This window comes from Phoca vitulina, unplaced genomic scaffold (genome assembly GCF_004348235.1).
Source record: "Phoca vitulina isolate PV1807 unplaced genomic scaffold, GSC_HSeal_1.0 scaffold27, whole genome shotgun sequence".
NCBI classification, from domain to species: domain Eukaryota; kingdom Metazoa; phylum Chordata; class Mammalia; order Carnivora; family Phocidae; genus Phoca; species Phoca vitulina.
This window is the reverse complement of record NW_022589730.1, coordinates 2,650,853-2,664,852: the sequence shown is the minus strand read 5'-3', so window position 1 is coordinate 2,664,852 and position 14,000 is coordinate 2,650,853. Positions and strand designations below refer to the sequence as shown.

General features: G+C 49.7%; 1 long non-coding RNA gene across 1 annotated transcript; it reads right to left on the bottom strand.

The window, feature by feature from the left end:
• Positions 1 to 922: 922 nt before the first annotated feature.
• On the bottom strand, positions 923 to 12,975 carry LOC116643763. Its single transcript, XR_004301614.1, has 3 exons — positions 12,889 to 12,975; positions 12,170 to 12,363; positions 923 to 1,425 (listed from the first exon to the last, which is right to left on the bottom strand). It is a non-coding gene; the product is annotated as an uncharacterized LOC116643763 (long non-coding RNA).
• Between the last annotated feature and the right edge of the window lie 1,025 nt (positions 12,976 to 14,000).

The following is a 14,000-nucleotide window of genomic DNA, read 5'->3' as shown; positions in this document are numbered from 1 at the left end:
GTGTGAGAGTGTTGAGATTGTGAGTGTATGTAGGAGAGCGGGCTATGAGTGTGTGAGTGAGTGGTTGTGAGTTTGTGTTTGTGAGAATGTGAGGGAGAAACGTGAGTGAATGTGTGTAAGAATGTGAGTGTGAGAATGTGTGAGTATGTATATGAGAGTAAGTTTGTATGTCAGCAAAGTGTGGCAATTAACCATTTCTTCTGGTATCTATCCCACTATTTCTTAATATCATCCCTTTTCACAATCATTTTTTGTTTTTCCCATGATTTTGACTCTTTATTCTTCCATTTTGCCAGAGCACATCCCTGGGAGACTTGCAGACACCAGGAGACTGGTGTGTTCAAACGTCTTTGCTCTGTCATGCCCAACAACAGTTCATTTAGAAATCCAGTACTAGATGTGATTGTTTCCCCTTAGAATCTGGACATCGGTCCATTTTTGGCTTTGAGAAGTCCAATGCCATTTTGATTTCTGAAATTTTAAAAGTGGCCTGTGTTTTTTCCTTTCACTTTCCTCTGGGGGAATCCTGGGATCCTGCCTCTGTCAGCAGTGTTCTTAAATTGCATGGTCAGGACTTGATGGAAGTCTGTTCGTCAGGTAGATACTTGGTGGGTGCTTTCGATTGTGGAACTTCATGTCCTTCAATTTGGGGCAATTTCCTGGGGTTATCTTTTTTAAAGATTGTCTTTATTTGAGAGACAGAAGTAGTAAGAGAGCACGAGTGGGGGCAGAGGCAGAGGGAGAAGCAGGCTCCCCACTGAGCAGGGAGCCCCACGTGGGGCTCGATCCCAGGACCCCGAGATCATGACCTGAGCCGAAGGCAGACACTTAACCAACTGAGCCACCCAGGCGTCTCTCCTGGGGTTTTTTGTTATTTCCTCCTCCGTGGTGTTTTTGTTTTTTGTTTTTTGTTTTGAACTTCTCTTTATCAGCAGTTGGACACCTTGAATTTACCTTCTAATTTTATCTTCTATTTTTTTTATGTCTGTTTTCTTATTCTACTTTCTGGGAGATTTCTTCAGTTATATCTTTAATATGTCTATTGAGTTACTTTGTTTCTGTTTTCATATTTTAATTTCAAAGAACTCTTTTTTATTCTTCCATGTCCTTTTATATAGCATCTCGCTCATGTGCGTGGATAAAATATATTCTCCTACCTTTGCAAGGACATTAAAGATAGAAATATTTTTTGAAGTTTTCTTTTGCTCCCTGAACTGTACTGTCTTTTCTCTGAGTGGTTTTGCTCTGTCTGTTTTGTCTCTGTCTTCCATGCTGGAGTATTTCCCCAAATGTGTGGCAGTGTTTAGTTGTTTAGTCGCCCTTGTTAACATGCGTATGTCCCGAGGGGGAGTGAGTTAAAGCTGGTTGGGAGTTCCGTGGTTGATTGGCGGTTCTCAGTCCAGAGCAGCAATCAGCAAGCCTTTTCTGTAAAGGAGAAGACAGCACCTATTTTAGGCTTTGGGGCCATAGAGTCTCTGTGGCAACCACTCCACCCTCACTCTGTTGTTGTGTGTTGTAATGCAAGAGAAGCCTCAGACAACAGGAAAATGAATGTGTATGGCTGTGTTCCAATAAAACTTTATTTACAAAAGTGAGCAGTGGGCAGGTTTGCCAGCTCCCGGCGTGGTACTGCCCTTGCCCTCAGCTGTCCCTAGAGTCCTTGAGACCAGAGCCTCCCTGACCCGGTTTGTCCAGTCTTCTGTGTGGGTGTGGGTGTGTTCGGTTGAGTAATTGCCAGTACACACAAGCTGAGGGAGCAGAACTGGGAGTTCCTGTAAACACCACACGTGTTTGCAGGTTTCCCCTTCAACCCTGCGTCCAGAGGTAGACGGTGCCTCCAGATCCATCCGCCCACTTCTGGGCAACTCCCGGGAAGCGAAGGTAGCAAAAGCTTCCTCCAGTCACTGAGCTATGTGCCACTCATCCATCTACTTTCCATCTCCCCAAATTGTATTAACAATTTATCACATCTGTTTTCTTCTTTCTTATGAGTTTATAACTGTTCTCCCCCTTATGGTCATTTTGGTACGACTTCAGGAGGATGCCAAAATGTCATGTACTTCCAGTCTGCCATGTTTCAAGAACATCCTCCGGGAAGTCTTGACATGTTGACAAAGGTCATGGGGAGAATGAGGTCAGGGGAAGAAACATCTGAAAAGAAAACAAAATGGGAAAGAAGAGAGGATGGAGGGAAGTCAAACATTTGAGTTTGGGTTTTTTTTTTCCACTAAACACAGAGCAGTGAAATGTGAAAGCCTCTTTTACTTGAGTCTTCCTTCTCTCAATGTTAAAAAAAAAAATAACCAGGAAGAAATAAAATAATAAATAGCACCAAGAGGTACATTTTGCCTTAGAGACTGGAGCTGAAACACAGAGAGGTTTCTCCAAGCCCCCTTCTCCATGTTTGCATGCACAGGAAGCCAAAAAAACGTACTAAACATGAAATATGACTTTCACAGACCATTACTTCTGACAATAGTATTCTTTCTGACAGTATTGCAGCCTTTTTTTCCTTCCCCAGGAAATTTTAAGGCAGGAGTCACACTGAGATCAGATGTAAAGTGATCATTGCTTCAGGATGACATAGGTGTTAATCACCGCGGTCACTGGCCAAGGTTTACTGTTAGTGCAGCCGTCCGGGGGGGCGTAGTGCTGCTATCTGAGAGGCTCCCGCATTGGGATATAATGTCATTGTGGCTAATTTTATGCAGATAAAATGTCATGGGGCTCTTTCAGAATTAAATAATTGAGTCTTGAAGTGCTGTTCTTTAGGGAAAGGAGAGAAAATAGTAATGTTCCCAAAACAAAAGCATCGCATCACACCACCTCCGCCTGCTGTCTTTCACCCATCACATGTACACGCAGGCGTGCACACACATACAAGCACCCACACGCAGGTGCGCACACATGCACACGCACACACATGCAGGTGCACACATGCATACACTTGCACACATCACGTACACGCAGGTGCACGCATACACACATGCACACATAGTGCACAGATGCATGTACATGCACACACACATGCATGCACACACGTACGCACACATGCACACACACACATGCACACAGGCATGCATGCACACACATGTACGCATGTGCACACATACACATACATGTGCACACACATGCACACATGCACACATGTGCATACATACACATACGTTTACGCACACATGCACGCACACATGCATACACATGCACACAGGCATGCATGCACACACGCACACACGCACACATGTGCATACATACACATACATTTACGCACACATGCACGCACACATGCATACACATGCACACAGGCATGCATGCACACACGCACACACGCACGCATGTGCATACATACACATACATGTATGCACACATGCACGCACACATGCATACACATGCACACAGGCATGCATGCATGCATACCCCCAAACTTGCTGTTTTTCCCTCGTACAGAGTTCTTTTACCTGATTTATAGTTCAACTAACTTAGAATTTATTTATTTATTTATTTATTTATTTATTTTTTAAAGATTTTATTTATTTATTCATGAGAGAGAGAGAGGCGAAGGCAGAGGGAGAAGCAGGCTCCCCGCGGAGCAGGGAGCCCGATGCGGGACTCGATCCCAGGACCCTGGGATCATGACCTGAGCTGAAGGCAGACGCTTAACCGACTGAGCCACCCAGGCGCCCCTCAACTAACTTAGAATTTAATGCATCTGAATGTCGACTATGGAGGAGTGTCGGGGGCAGGTTCCCTGGACCCAGTGAACTTGACAATGTGAAGTGACTGAGGGTGAGCAAGGGGAGCTGAGTGGGAAGGTCCGCCACTGCGTGGTCCCTCCTGCGGTAGCATGCTATCTCCATTCCTTGGGCGTGAGCTAGGGAGTTCCTTTTGACCTCGAGGTTTTTAAGGCGGGGATAAGCTCATTTAATCCCAAATCCAGATCCTAACCCACTCCCTGTTTATTAGATGAGCTCATTGCAAATGGAAGGTTAGCGACTTGCTCAAGGTCACCCCAGAAAATGATGGAGCCAGCCCCCGAGCCCAGGCGCAGTGGGTCGGGAATCCGGTCATCTCCGATGGGGCTGTGGGTGCAGGTGTCACGGGTCAGAGGCAGGGGCTGAGAAGTGTCCGCCTCTCCCCAGAGCTGAGAGTGAAGGCGGCAGGGGGAGGGAGAGCATCCGGTGGTGCTGAGCTGACACCTCCTAGGACCCGAAGACCTAAGTCGCGGGGCCTGGCCTCAGGCTCTTCGTCTGAGCCCCTAAGCAGCTGCATGTTCTTGGAAAGCCACCTGACCCCCGGGTCTGCGGCCTCGTCTGCAAGGTGAGGAGGGTGCGCCCCGTAATCTCTCAGGCTCCTTCTGTCTCTCAAATTCTGCAATTCAGACGCTCGTTGTCTACAGACTTGGTTGTGATCTGTTGTTCATTGAAATTAATTTCTATAAAAAAGAACAAGCTTCTGTTGTAAGAAAGAAAACCCTGTCAGAGGCCGAGCTATGTAAGTTCCAGGGACGTTTCCACTTGGCTTTCAGGAATATACTTAGTATTGTGTCTGATTTCAGCAGCTCACCAAGCTGTTGGTCTCCTTCCTTCAGCCCTGCACTGAGTCCATCAGCGGGTCCCGTAAACCCTCCGGCTGTCAGCCCTAAATATCCGGAAGATGCCTGCCTCTGTGCGCCCCACGACCATGGCCCAAGCAGCTCTGGTCCTCTCAGCTCTGTTTAACCTTGCTTGGGAGAGAAGATGGAATGTGTAAATACATCTGGAACTGGACAGATGCTGAAGCACAGGGTGCCAGCCACATCCAAGTTTTGTAGGGGCAGCAGACCGCCAGACCCTCCTGAAGTGCCTGCAGTAAGTCGGAAAGGTCAGCGTGAGTCCTAATAAATGTGTTCCAGGGGAGGGACTGATGCGATGAACCTTGGGTCACGTTCAGAGCCTCAGTCTTTCACTGTGTTCTGGGGAGAGCACACGGTCAGTGTGTCCTGGCCTGACTGTTCTGCATTTGTCTTACCTTTGGTGGGCTGGATTTGGATGGTTCTGGACAAGTGCTGCCCCTCGCTGTCTCCCATGTACACCCCTGCCCTTGTCCTGCACCCTGCACTGCAGAGCCCCTCCCAGCGCTCCAGCACCGGGGTGTCTGCCACAGAGATCCTCCCATTCAGGGCTGGATCAGCATAACTGCAGAAAACCATTTTCTTTCCTCTTTTGCTCAGTGACTTGGGAGAAATAAGAGGAAAGAGCAAACTGGAGAGTGTATTTGACACAACGGCCCACGGAGGACCGCGGTGTGGCGTGCAGCCCTGCCCACGGGCTTCCACCCAGAGGACAGTTAGAGGGGAGCTTCGTGTGTTTATTGCATCAGTTTGGAATCTCTCCCCTAGTTATAAACACACTTCGTTTTCCCCTGAAAAATAACACATGATTTAACCAAATATCTCTTTGGTAGGACGTTATAAAGTGATTTAGGAAGAAATGAAAATTTCTGGCTTTCTCTTTTAAAAAGGGTCATATGCTGGCCTCCAAGGAGGGCAAGATATTTCCACCTGCACTTCTAAACTTCCCTTTCTCTCGTGTTCTGTTGTGCCGAATCTGCCCACCCCTTCCCTCGGTGGCCTGGGCCTCCCGCTGATTATTAACAGAGACTGCAGGTTAATAGAGTGGGAAAAGACACCTTTGAGGCGTCTTTATATCTGGACAAAGTCTGACTTCAGGAAGGTAAGAGACTCACTGATGTGGTCACTGCGCACAAATTGTTTTTTTCTGGATGTAACACTGGCACATTGTCTTCAAACTCCAAGAGGAAATTGCTTGTGATATGTAGATGAAAATGGAGAATAGGCTTCTACAGGACATCATGAGAGCTCATGACGAATTTGAATTTCTACACAATAGAGCTCATTCACACTTCAGGGCAATTGAAATGTCAAATAATTCTTAAAGCATAATGTGTGGCTTGTTAATCCCTGCAGAAGTCTTCATGCTCTTTGGTGGAGAAGACAGACTTGGAGCAGGGTGGAGTGAGAAGGGGACACTCGTCCAGAGGCCCTGCCTCCGGCGCGTGCCCTGCGGCACCCAGAGCGAGCACTCGCGAGCGCATTTCTGGAGCCGTGGTGAATAAGGGAAGGGGGCCCAGCATCCTCCCAGGTTAGAAATGTTCTACCAAGTTAACCGTCGGAGACAAGGAAGTTCGAATGAATTGCTAATTAATCACTTAGCCATGTTCCTAGTGATTAATATATAAAACACTCTTACAGACCAATAAGAAAAAGGCAACTCAATGACTCCACTCCAAAAGAAAAATGGTCAAAGATCTGAACAATTCTTCACAAAAGAAAGAGCTGACAAGGCTTGCGAACAAATGGAAAATGCCTAGATTCACAAGCTGCTAAAGAAACGTAAGACAAAAATACGGTAATACGTGCCTTTGTGGGCTCCGGAGACAGTAGGCTTTCCCCTGAGTGATAATGCCTTGTGACAGGAAGGTCCGGGCGGCGGGACAGGCGCGGACGCTGCTGTCTCAAGTGGGTTTGTGCTCCGGGCCCAGACGCACTCGGCTCGAGCCGCATCGCATCCATGCTCGCCCGGTTTACCCCCAGGAGGAGCCGGGTGAGCACAGGGCTGCAGCCCCGTCACCAACTTCCCACAAGATGAAGACCTAGAAAGAACCCAAGTATTAGCGGCGTCTGGGGGGCTCAGTCGGTGAAGCGTCTGCCTTCGGCTTGGGTCATGATCCCAGGTCCTGGGATCGAGTCCCGCATCGGGCTCCCTGCTCAGTGAGGGGTCTGTTTCTCCTCTACCCCTCCCCCTGCTTGTGCTTGCTCGCTCTCTCAAAAATAAATAAAATCTTAAAAAAAAAAAAGTAGAAGCCAAGTATTAGATGACAGGCAGGCCGCTAAGATGGCTGGCTGTTCTCGCTTCCCCCTTCCTCCCACGGTGATAGGACTTGGTCATGTTTAAATTTATGTTTTCTTATTGGATTCGTGTGCACCAAGTTGAAATCATTGGAACCCTGGGTTCATGAAAAATTGTCGAGGTCAGCCCATGCGTGGGCATTTTGGTGATTTTGTGTCTCTGTAACCACAGGATCAGTGCCCGTGAGCCTCCCAGTCAGCATGAAAGCTAGAAGCTTGTCGATAAGTCCTCCTGGCTGAGGGGACTCCGGCTTATTCTCTCCCTGGTGTTCCTCTTTACATCGTCTCAGATTATATACGTGTGTGTATTCCAGGAAGTAGTGTCCTAATTTTTACTTTGCAAGCACAGTAGCATGCTATATGTCACCTCTGAAACCTATTCTACATTCCGCTGTAATTGCTCCATTTGACCACTTCTGCTTTGTGATTATATCATAATATGTTAATTCACGTTCCTGTGGATGAGTGTGTGCAGTTTCCAGGTTTTCTCTCCTGAGAACAGAGTTGCTGTTCAAGAACGCGTGCGACAGTCCCGAATACGTCCGCTGGTGCTCGTTTGCCGGCTTTCTCTGTGGTGTTCTTCTGGGGCTGTCGTAATGGGGTGGTGTCAAACAGCAGGACCCGTTCTCTCAGCGTCCGGAGGGCAGGAGCCTGAGGTCAAGGCAGGGCTGCGCTCTGGGGGAGGGATCCTCCCTTGCCTCTCTCAGCTTCTGGTGGTTCCTGGTCCTCGATGATCCCAGGTATATTACATGTTTGAGATGACAAAATTTTAGAAATGGAAAACAGATTAGTGGTTGTCAGGGGTTAGAGATGGAGGTAGGGAAGGTAGGTGGGTTATAGGAGGGATTGTCAATGTTCACAGCAGCAATGTCCACAATAGCCAAACCGTGGAAAGAGCCCAGATGTCCATCGACAGACGAATGGATAAAGAAGATGTGGTTCATATATACAATGGAATATTATGCAGCCACCAGAAAGGATGAAATCTTGCCATTTGCAACGACATGGATGGAACTAGAGGGTATTACGCTAAGTGAAACAAGTCAATTAGAGAAAGACAATTATCATATGATCTCACTGATATGCGGAATTTAAGAAACAAAACAGATGAACATAGGGGAAGGGAAAAAACAGAGAGACAGAGACAAACCATAAGAGACTCTTAACTATGGAGAACAAAGGGAGGGTTGCTGGAGGGAGGTGGGTGGGGGATGGGCATTAAGGAGGGCACTTGTGATGAGCGCTGGGTGTTGTATGTAAGTGATGAATCACTAAAATCTACACCTGAAACCAAATTTACCATATATGTTAACTAACTAGAACTTAAATAAAAAATAGAAATTAAAAAAAGGGTGTAATGGAACTCTTGCGTGTCCTGACTGTGGTTGGTGGACACAAGCCGCAAGGTGACAAAACTGCATAGAACTTAGCACCCCCCCCCGCCCGAATGTAAGTAACACGGCACCGTGCTTATTCTGGCTGTGATAGTCTTATCATTTTGCAAAGTGTTAGCGCCTAGGATTAAAAAGTGAATTTATTTACCCCGATGTTTGTTAGTATCTTTTTGGAAGAACTGTTTGCCCCTCCAGCAGGGGAGTGCTGCACAGACTTGCTCAGTAACCAGCAGCCAGAACAAATACTCGGTACTCAGCATGTGGAGTGCCTGCTCTTGTGACTCTTAATTAGGTCTCTTATTCTCGACCACTTGCTTGTGCTTCTCTGCCCACAGCTCTTTAGTATGTGTGGCATTTCTCCCTAGATTACCAGTGACGTGTCTGTCACATTTAACTGCCCAGGACAACTGCCCGTGGAGATGAGGACCCCTCCAGGGACCCCCAAGTTCAGTAAGATGCCATCGAGCCAAATACGCCCACCAGACTTGGCGACAATCCGTCTAACCACTGTTTTCCAAAGCAGCAGTAAACAGACCTAAACTTCACCTTATTCACACAAATAGTTATTTCTGATGTGCCTCCACATGACGTCAGCAAAGTGCCAGGTGGAAGTGCAGGGGTCTTCAGGGGTTCCTGGTCTCCGGCCACTGGTGACTCAGGCACATGCGGGCTTCTAGGATGGCCTAGAACCAGGATGTGTGCCTGGAGGACGCAGCTTGCTGAGACAGAGCAGGAACATGCTCACCGTCGGCCTCCTATGTTGCAGGCAGCGTGAGGGTTTCCCACGGATGATCAAATGCGTTCTCTCGATTGCATGAGCCCAGCTATTAGCCTTGCATTTCCAGCTGAAGAAATAAAGTCTTAGAGTGGCCATGCCACTTGCCCACAATCGCACGGAGCTGGTAAGCGGCTGAGCCTGCGTGCACGTATAAACTAGGTGTCCGGAACGCTGGGCCGGTGTTGGCAGCCTCCTCCTGCTTTCTGAACATGGAGCAGCCCAGCAGCCCCTGAATCATCGTGCCCCTCCACCCCGGCAGCGTCCCTGGCGGGCTTGTCTCCTCCCTCCACAGTCAGTACTGTTGGGCGGCTTATCCTGCGCCTTCTCCTCTTTGGTGAGATTGCTGGCTACAGGGAAGTAACGTTGCCCTCGAAGAGCGAGAAGCCTGGACGCCAGGCCAATGGCTGCTGGATGCCCGGGGCCCCGTTTTCTTGTTATTGGGGGACTTTATTTTTATTTCTGGGTTTGACGTCCCATTTCAGATGACCACGGTCAACAGAGGGAGAACCATGCTGGATCTATGTCAATGCGCAGTTCATGCCAAGCTTTACTTGGCTAAAATCCAGCCTGAAACGTAAGGGTAGAAATGGCCCCTTGGACTTTCTTTCCATCAGCCAGGCAGATGGCTCTGGGGTGCATTTCATAATGCTCCTCAGGCGGTCCCCCATCGGGGGCATGGTGGCCCCAACGGGGGGGTATATTGCACTGGGCTGGCTTCCCCAGAGTCACACCCCCAGATACAGCACCCTCACAGAAGCCCCTGTGGCAGGCTCTGCCTTTGGCTTGGACCAGCTAAGACACCTCTGCTCCGAACGCGCTCATTATATAGAGAATGAGGCAGTGAGAGAAGGAATTCTGTGCTTCATTGGCACAAGAAAACAAATTCTGTCATTATCCTTTCGGGGTCTTATTTGAAATTTCAACAACCGTGAGATACCCCGTGTCTCACTTAGCTTTTTGACTTCCTCCTTTTGCTTCTAGAGACATGGTCAGCGGCTGACTGGGTGAGGTCACTGGGAGAGCTGAAGACGTAAGGCCCTGGAGAAGGGAGGCCGCGGGCGAGGACAGGGCTCCGGGACTCAGCACGGCAGCCAGGATGGCCCCGCCGTGTGGCCGCGCGGAACTCAGTTCTTTCTAAAGTGGGCCTGGCGGGCGTAACAATGGCTGGCCTCTCCTGGAGGCCGCCACGCTGCCGTAAATACTCCATGTAGGCCATGGACAATTCCTAACAACCTCTGAGGGAGGGATGAAGACCCTCCCTGTTCCCCACACAAGAGACAAGGCAAGGGCGAGTCTTCAGCCCGTTGGCCTTCCTGGTGCTCAGAGCTGGTGGGTCCGGCTGAGGCTGGGCTTTCGGATGAAGCTTGGACTTTCGATGGCAACTGTCCCAGAATGATGGCAACTGTCTCGTTTTAGACTGAAATTTCCATGGGAGGTTTTCCACTGGGTTTTATGTGTGTTCGCTTCTGTTGCTAAATGGGCTCAGCACAACCTGGTGTTCCTCAGCAGTTGTCACAGTAGTCTCAGACAGGCCCGAGAGCTCCTCCCTCAGCTGTGCGGTTTGTTTCAGATCTCAGCTGAGGGCAAAGTGAAGGCTTCGGCTTCCTCTCTCTTGTGGCTGTACGTCAGACCCGTCCTGCTTCCACACCCTCCCTTACGTAGCAGCTTCCTGTGTCTTCAAGGTAAGCGTCCCAAATCATCAAATCATAAAAGTGTCAGAGCTAGACAGAACATGAGCCGTCACTTACTTTAGATTAATAAACTGAGCCTCAGAGAAGTTAAGAAACCTAACACACAAGTGAATGATGGCTCTCCACAAGAGTTCTGGCCTCCTGTCGGGACGGTTCTCTCTGCGCCGTCCCCATTCAGAGTATCTCCCGGAGAGGTCTGGTACGCCACAAGAAGTTACACGGTGTTCGCTCCACAAATTATAACTCACCTTTGGTATAGGCAGCGTGTCTAAAATGACGAGACCTACCTCTGAGAGCAGTAATTACAGTAAGGTATTGTCATGGAGAGAATGTTTGTGTTGTCCGGCCTCCCCCAGGGTGATGGTATTAGGAGCTGGGGCCTTTGGGGGTGATTAGGTCGTGAAGGTGGAGCCCTCAAGAATGAGATCAGCGCCTTCAAAAAGAGGCCCCTTTCTCCAGGTGAGGACACACGGTGAGAGACGGCCATCCGCAACTCAGAGGAGCCGCAACCCGGAACCTGACCATGCGGGCACCCTGATCTCGGACCTGCAGCCTCCAGATGGAGAGAAATCAGTTTCTGTTGTGTATAAGCCACCCAGACGTGGTACTTTGTACAGCAGCGTGAATAGACTAAAACAGCTATCCAGAAAATTTTGAAATAAATATAATTTAAATCTGCATGTAAGTGAGTTTCCAAGGCATATAGTGTTGGACACATGTTGGTGTGTGTGGAAGCCTCCAGCACCGTGGGTCCTAATAGTCCACCAGTTTTAAAATAGCGATGTCTAAGCAAGGCTGCAGCCTGTGAGAAGTGAGTTTCCCTGATGCTCTTACAGTTATTTGCTTTAATTAGATGAACACAGAAATGCATCTGGCTGTTACTGCTCTTTCACCTTAATCAGAAGATTTAAGTAATATTTCCCAAAATGTTGTACACATACCCCAGACGGTGTAGGAGATTATTAAGTGGCAGCCCAACAAATATGTTTCATTTAAACATCTGTGCATTGATTTCATTTGTATTAAAATATGTTGCAAAGCACATATTTGATAAAGCACCGGTACCCAAAATATACAAAGTTAAAACTCAACAACAAGCAAACAGCCCAATTACAAAAACGGTCAAAGACTGGAACAAATATGTCACCAAAGAAGACACACAGAGGGGAAACAAGCTGATGAGAAGATGCTCTATATCATCTGTCGGGGGGAGACGCAAAGTAGAAACAATGCTCAGACACCACTGCGCTCCATCAGAAAGGCCAGGCCCATGGGGTTGTCCGGTCGTTCGCACACTGAGGACACCGGGCACTGGCCGGGGGACGGGGGGGCACGGGAACGCGCACTCGCTGCCCAAGACAGCTTGCTGGGGGTTTTTACAAAAGATAAACCCATTCACCTTACGATCCAGCAGCCCCGCTCCTTGGTATTTACCCGCAGGGTTTGAAGATGATGTCCACGGAAGCGCCGGCATACAGATGTTCACAGCAGGTTTGTTCATTATTGCTCAAACCTGGAAGTGCCCAAGATGTCCTTCACAGGTGATGGATAAATAGACCGGGGTCCTTGCAGACCGTGGGATATTACTCAGTCCTAAAAAGAAACGAGCCATCAAACCGGGAGAATTCACGGAGGCACGTGAAGAGCGAGTCCCTCAGTGAAAGAAGCCAGCCTGAGAGGGCCACGAACCGTGTGATCCCAGCGCTGGGACGTCCTGGGAGAGGCAGGGCTATGGAGATGGTGAGGGTCAGTCCCTGCCCCGGCTCAGGCATGGGGGAAGGAGGGGGTGAATGGGTGGCGCCCAGAGAAATTCGGGGGCGATGAAACTATTCTCTGTGCTGTAACGGTGGATACGTGACATGCACTTGTCAAAACCCATGGAGTCAGCCTCAATGCAAGGCATGGAAGTCGTATTAGTTAATACGAATGTACCGATATGGGTTCAGTCTTTGTAACAGATGTACCAGCCAGTGCAAGATGCCATTCCATGAACGGGAGAGACTGTACTGACGGGAGGGCTTGTACCAGATGCTCAATGCTCCTGGCAAGCCAACGCTGTGAAAAGAATCTATTCCTTGAAAACCCCCTCCGAGTTGTTGCTCCGTAAGTAGAGGTTACCTGCTGTCATTATAAGCAGCCAGTGTGTGCCCCGCACGGTTGCTGCGCTGGAGGTCGGCCTAATAACGGGCTCCTGTCCGCCCTGCGGCTGAGGACGTGCTGGCGGCGGGCTGCCACCAGGTGGCGCGCCCGCCCCTCTCCTCCTTCCCTCCTCCTCCCTCCGTCTCCCTTCCTCCCTCCCCCACCCTGCCTTCCTCCTTCCTCTCTCCCTTCCTCCCTCCCCCACCCTGCCTTCCTCCCTTCCTCCCTCCCCCACCCTGCCTTCCTCCTTCCCTCCCTCTCTCTCTTCCTCCCTCTCCCCCATTTCTTCTTCATTTTCTCAATTCTGTTCCTGTCTTTCCCTTTTTCCATTTCTGTGTGTGAACTGTCATCCCTGGATCTAATAACATGAAGGTGGAGCCCAGTTCTGTTCTTTTGGATGAGCATTGCCCGTGGGGGCTGGGGGGGAGCAGGGCATGTAGGAGGGGGCGCCGACTGACATTAGCCCAAAGCAGCCCTTCTGCCCCTTGTGGGGTCCTGGCACTGGGGAGAGCCCTGGTGACTGCACGGCGTGCCGGGTGACCCTGTGAGGCCGCTCTGGCTGGAGCACCCACCCACACACAAAGGGAAGGGACCGCAGTCCCACCTGAGCTCTTAAATGCCCCTGGGCCCCCTTCCCCACCTGCAGCCCCTGAGCCTCACCCCACTGTCCAGGTGGTTTTCCCTGTCACTCCCGGGATGGATTCCCATCCACACCCTGGCCCCTGGCTGTGGGATGAACCGAGTGTGTCCAGACTTTCCAGCATGCTCCTCCTGAGACCTGGTTTTGCTCTTGGCTTCCCAGCCCGGCCTGGGGTGCCTTCACACCCAGACCACCTCCCCATTCCCCATGCAGATCCTGAGTCTGAAGGGCCTTGCTGCCTCCTACAAATCCCTATGTCTGAACAAAGGGATTGAAATCCCAAAATCTAAGGGGGAAAACAGACGCTCAGATAACCAACTCGAGCTATTACCAAAACCATGGCCAGGAGGAATTTGGCTGCATGATGGAGGATGCCTCATCCAGACGGGGTCAGGGAGAAAGCTGGATCTGACCGTGCGTGGGAGGCCGTGAGCGTCATTACTGTGGGGGA